The sequence below is a fragment of the Mus caroli genome, unplaced genomic scaffold, assembly GCF_978045245.1.
Source record: "Mus caroli unplaced genomic scaffold, Mus_caroli_1 scaffold_9, whole genome shotgun sequence".
In the NCBI taxonomy this organism is placed as follows: Eukaryota; Metazoa; Chordata; class Mammalia; order Rodentia; family Muridae; genus Mus; species Mus caroli.
In genome coordinates this window covers 44,427,415-44,433,871 of record NW_028227264.1, presented here as the reverse complement: position 1 = coordinate 44,433,871, position 6,457 = coordinate 44,427,415, and the positions used below count along the sequence as shown (strand labels likewise).

At 41.6% G+C, this 6,457-nt stretch overlaps 1 pseudogene; it reads right to left on the bottom strand.

Moving 5' to 3' along the window:
- Positions 1–6,043: 6,043 nt before the first annotated feature.
- Positions 6,044–6,146, bottom strand: LOC115032245 (small nucleolar RNA SNORA17; annotated as a pseudogene).
- Positions 6,147–6,457: the final 311 nt, after the last annotated feature.

Genomic DNA, 6,457 nt, shown 5'->3' with positions numbered 1-6,457 from the left:
ATTAACATCTCAAGAGATGGTGTGACATTATCTAAGATAATTCTCCTTGTGGCAGAAAACTGACATTTATAGAGCAGCTTGGCACTGTGGGGGTGGTTAAAGACACATCTTTAAATAATTTTGTGAGACAGAAGAAACTGGTATGGCATCAACCCTGTTAGTAAGACTGGCTCTATTAACAATGTAGGGCAGGTCAGAAGCCACCAGAAAAGCTCTGCAGGTGGCTGTCTTCCACAATTATTACTGTATTTTTAAGAGCACAAAGTACAGTTTGAAACTAAAATTCTGCTCCTACAATTAATAACACATTTATGCAGTTATATGGAGCCTTTCACCAGACCTTCAAATGCCAGCCTTTTTTTCCTTCTTATCAAAATACAGAGGGGATGATGGCAAGCTGATAAAATGCTCTGAGGACTTGTCTATTCTTTTATCTGTCCTTCCCTGGCCTTCAGTTTGCCAGATTTTTCTCTCTGTGTAGTTTAATTACATGTGAAAGGAATTCAAATAACACATTTGTGCTGTAGCATATTTGAATTAAATGCCAAGAAAAAAAAACGTTTTATTATTTGCTTTTATTGCTATTCATTTGTACATTCATTTGACAATACTGACTCAAGCTGCTGTGTGCTCTCTTAAGCTCCAAGTAGTTTGTATCCCAGAGCGTCATCCAAGCTGCATAATTAGAGGGAAGAAATAGCTTTTCTCTAATGCTATATAGAGACAGCATAATCTCAGAAAGTTCCGTTTCCACCCATTGTGAAGCTGTCTTATATAAATGATACACTTCTTTTTTTATGAATGGTCTACTTCTTGCCATTCTGGTCCCAATCAGACACACATGTTCTAAAAGTTAAAATCAGTTGGAAATCATTGATCAGACAAACACAGCCTAGAGCAGTGGTTTTTCAACCTTCCTAATGCTGTGACCCTCTGATTCAGTTCTTCATGTGGTGGTGACCCCCAACCATAAAATTATTTTCCTAGCTACTTCATAACCATAATTTTGCTACTGTTATGAATCATAATACAAATATTTGTGGTTTTGGATGGCTTCAGGCAACCCTTGTAAACAGGTCATTGAACATCCACAATGAGGTCACAACCTACAAGTTAAGAACTGCTGGTATAAAGGGAGCTAATTATTACTGATGAAAGTAAAGCCTAGCCAGGAGAATTATTCTCATCTTATTGAAACATGCACATGCAAACTACTTAAAGTCGTGCATTGGTATGACTGGGAAATTTCTTCATTCAGCCATCCATTTCCTCACCATCAGCTGGGGCCTTACTCTGAGTAAGAGGCACTAAGCTGTAAAGAAAGACTATCAAAGACCTTTCTTTGATATTGAAAATAGCCTGTCTCCGTTCTGAAATAGGCTTGCCCTTGTGTCTTTGCTCCTGAGGTAGGTCTTTCTGGCATAAGTAAATTTAGCTTGATTTTTGGAGCAAATGCTCTTTCGTCTTAAGTGTCACACTGAGCTGGGATGATGTAGCTTCCTGTCTTCTTTGCACAGGCCCTAGCAAGTTCCCTAACATATGGCCATTCAAGGTGCATTGCCAGCTTTTCTCATTTGTTTGCACTTACCAAAAGTCATAGGAACTACATGAAACCCATGTTTTTCCAGCAAATAAAATCAAGGTCAAGATTCACTGATTAGAGGGTAATCTCAATGCCAAAAGTGTGCAAATTCCTAATCAAGAAAGAAACCCATCCATGCAGACTGGGAAATTATCAGTAAAATTGAAAATGGAGAAACATCATCACATTCTGATAATGAAATTAAGTGAAGAAAGACCACACGCAAATGAAGTATCCAAATCACGGAATTCCTTGAGGCTTTGAATATGCTACTAATCCAGGATAGACTGGTTTATGGAGGTATATCTAGTAATAAAGAACTAAGGCCACTGGCAAGCAAATGCTCTCCCTTCTCAAGTATCTTACGTTTTCCTTTCTGACAAGGTTGATTTATAGGCTATGACTAGGTTTTATATCTTCCTTTGTATATCTGTGTGAAGCCAAGTTCTTTTTCACAAAGACTCTGGCTTGTGTCGTTCATGACATTCTGTGGTGAAGATTTATTCCCTGACCTTATCCTTTGGAAAGGACAACCTGAAATACTGAAGTTGTGGCGTTGGCAGATTATACCATGAGTTATTTCCTTTTCCCAGAGGAGGTCTTACCACCTGAAGGCAAAGGCCAAGAGCAGACCTCACCTGATGGCAATAGCTTTGCCGAAGGGACATTTGAACAGGATCTGGGATTAGAATGCCACATGAGGCTCTGATGGCAGTCATTATGCAAATACAGAGCTCTGGCAATGTTTTGTTCATCTTTGAACCCTTATGATGTATCAGAAGACACTTAACTAGAAAGTCATAATTTGTAAAAGGAGGAACTGTTCTAAACACCACCTTTGTTGGCTTATTTCTAAAATCTTAAAAGCAAAGAAAATAACTTCTAAATGAAGTTTTCAAATCACACTCTGTTGACTTTCTGGGATTAAACTTCATCTTTAGAATGTTTTGACATTTCGTTTATATTTCTATTTATATTTATATATCCTATTATTCCTATTGCAGTTCCCAAGTGGGATTGAAAACTCCACCCTGACTAACAGACTTAAGCTAACAGGAATGGTGTGTATTTTTAATTCTGTAACTGTGCACTGTTTTGAACTGACTTCCAAACATCAACATGAAAACTGTACCACTTAATTTTTTCCTGAGTGCTATCTTCTTTAACAATTGCCTGACAACTAGCTTCTAAACTCCCCTGCTAACCATAAACTAAACTACATTAGAACTGGAAATTCGGGGCTCTGAGAAGCAAGGATCTTCAAACTTAGGTAAACAGAATTAAATTGGTTGCTTAACAACAATTCAGTATAAACCAGGATGGCTGGTCTTTGTTCTTACTACCACTTCCTAGAGCAACATCCTGGGCATCTTCATCCTACAACAAGGATGATCCAAAGAGAAAATCCTTATCTTGAGGTTTTATTGCTGTAAGGAGACATCATGACCATGAGAACTCTTATAAGGAAAACATTTTATTGGGCCTGGCTTACAGTTTCAAAAGTTCGGTCCATTATCATCATGATAGGATGCATGGAATCATGTAGGTAGACATGGTGCAGGAGGAGCTGAGAGTTCCACATCTTGATCTGAAGGCAGTAAGAAAAGAATGAGACACACTTTCTCCAGCAAAGCCACACCTGCTAATAGTTCCACTCCTTATAGGCATATGGGGGACATTTTTATTTAAACTACCATATTCCACTTCCTGTTCCTCAAAGGCTTGTAACTGTAACATAATCCAAAATCATATTCAGTCCAACTTCAAAAGTCCCTACAGTCTACAACAGTCTCATTCTTGCTTATCCCAATATAATCTTCTGAGATTCATGCAATCTCTTGACTATAATCACCTGTAAAATAAAAATAAAAAAGCAAATTACATACTTTCACCATATAATGTCACAAGACATACATGACCACTCCAAATGGGAGCATAGTGAGGAAATACTGAACCAAAGCAAAACCAAAAACCAGGTAGACAAATTAAACTCTGCATGTCCATGTCTGATGTCAAAGCACTCTTTAGATCTCCAACTCCTCTTATCTTTGCTTACTGAACAATTTCTTTCTCTTTGACTGGTGCCACTCCATGTTAGCAGCTATTCACAGAAGATATCCCATGACTTTGTCATCTCCACCATTTTGGGGTCTCCAAGGTAACCAAGGCTTTGCCTTCACAGCTTCACACAATGGTCTTTCCATTCAGGAACACCCCTGACACATACCTGGCCTTGGCAGCTTTCCTTAGTCATGGAAAGAGATTCCATAATCCTTTTCTTCTATCCTTGACGCTAAAGCCAGAACCATGTTGCCAAATCTGCCAAATTCTGCTGCATGCTAGGACTGAAACATGGCCGCCTTGTTCAATTACATCTTTACTAGCTTCCTGGTTTTGATAGTTTCCTTCAGTGCCTAAGCTTGGATGTCCTGAAACTTGCTCTGTAGATAAGGCTGGCCTCAAACTCAGAGATCTACCAGCCTCTTCCTTTGGAGGGTAGGACTAAAGGTGTGCAGCACCATACCTGGATGTAAGCTTTTCTTTAATTCATCTTCACAAGTTGGAAGCTTAGCTGATAGAGTCTTGCCCTGAGGTCACTCCATTTATTCCTTTATTCTATTCTTTTTTTTTTCCTTTTTAATTGGTTCTTTGTGAAGTTCACATCATGCACCTCAACCCCATTTATCTCTCTCTTTCCTTGTACCCACCTTCCACGATTGCAACCTTCTCCCCAACAGAGGAAAAAAAAAAAACTCATTGTGGAAGCTGTAGTAGGTCACACACAGTGTGTCCCACAGTATAACCATTTGTCCATACTTCTTTGCTTGCAAATGTTCATTGCAATGATACATTGATCTAGTATGAAGCCTCTAGCTTCTGCTACTATCAACACTTGAGCTTCACTGGAACTCTTCTCGCATATCCTATGTTTGTTCTGTTTCATGGAGACAGAACTTTAGTTTGGGTCTGTAGGACTTGCCTCTTCAAGTACTATAGCAGTTCATGGCTAGGGTAAATGTTGGGCTGGACCAATTCAAAGCCCTGGATCTGAGCCTGAGAGGTGTCTGAGCTGGTCGGTCCACCAGTTCTCCTGAACTCATACTACCAGGCTGAGTTTCCTGCCCTGCCCCAGCTGACTCATACAATGTCTCCACCAGCAAGGGGCAGAGCCAGTTCTATTCTCATGAGCTCAGGACCAACTCACTTGCAATCTCTGTCACCAGGATCATCTCTACTTACTGTGTGTCCAGGTAAGGCAAAGAACCTGTTCCCCCAAGTGCTGCAGAAGATGTAAGACAGAGCAGGCTCTCCTGTTCTCATAAACTAGTCAGGGTCATCTCCCCGGCCTGAAGTAGGTGGTGAGGGCAAAAGGAAGAAAGGACAAAAGGTCATTTCCCTTGCCCATGGCACTCCACAGCAGACCAGAGGGAGGACCAAATCTTATGCTCATACCTTCAGGTTTAGCTCACCAAAACCCAAAACCCCCACATCCAGGGCTACATTGCCCAGGTAAGATGCAATGCCCATTCTGCCAAGAGCTGCAGTAGGTGAAGGGTCGTGCCAGCTCTCCCACTCTGATGACCCCACAGACCTGCTCTTCTTCCTGCTGGTTGTAAGTGGCAAAGGGCTATGTATGGGGCATCTGTCCCTTGCCCATGTCATTGCAGGGCGGAGAAGTGTAGTAAAGCCAGCTCTCCCACAAGGCCAGATCACCTATAACTCCTGCAACCAGGGTCAGCTCTACGGTACTTCCTGGACAATGTGTGGGACCACTGCTCTCCAGAGTCTAAAGGTCTCTATGGGCAGGGACAGCACTCCCAAGATTCCCAGGTGAGGGTTAAAGACAGTTATGCATAGCCCTCAGACAGTAATGTGTCCCTGGTGGCAGTCCAAACCAGGGATATCTGCCTAGTCTTTGGTAGTAAGAGACCCCAGCTGCTTCAGGCTGTAGACCCAGATGTGGTCCTAAGTGGCACATAGGCCCCAACATAGTCCCAGGTGGTATCACTGGCTACTTGCAACAGTTGCTCCTTACTTCTCTTCAGTTTCTAGTTCTTCCTCTCTTCATGGTGCCCACATCCTTCTGTTCCTCTTCCTCTTCCATTTCTCCACCATTTATTTGCTACTCTCACTGATACCCATGGTCTCTGGGTGTCTAGTATCATCTCATGAGTGGTCTCAGAAGCACTGTGCTTATGTATATTTCCACATAGGGGTCATCAGGTGCATGGTCTATGCTAGGTCTCTGTCAGGGCCCCTGATGACAAATGGTAGTTTTCTCAATCTCGCTCCTAATCCAGGCCCACTCACACAGTCCCATGCAGAGATCTTCTGTATTGGGCTCACTCATGCCAGGGGGCCTTGAGCAAAGACAGGCTTGATGCCCTCTCTGCCCTAGAAGCCCACCTAGGATTGTGCAGTGACAGACTGGTAGTTACCTTGGGGTTACTTTTTTCAGGAAGTGTTAGGCTATTCACAGGTAAGACGTAGACAAAGCTTCTCTCTGCCACCTACTGATGCAATGTGACACAACAGTCACACCTGCAATGCCTCTAAGGCCAATGGCTTTATTCTATTTCTTAATCTGTTTATATTCTTAAACACAGGACTTAGCTCCATTCCATTTCCTGGTGCCCATTTCCTCCTCTATCTGTATTTTCACTTGTTAATCTTGTTCCCTTTTTATTATAAATCTCCATTAGAGTAAACACTAATAACCACACAACAGCCAATATTATGCTGTTTTGAAATTTTCTCAGCCAACAGAAGTAATTGAAAACTCTTCACTTAAGCCCAAGGCACATTGTACAAGGGCAGAAAGCACCCACATTCTTCATCAAAATATCTCTAGACAACATACTAAAATTCTTCTCC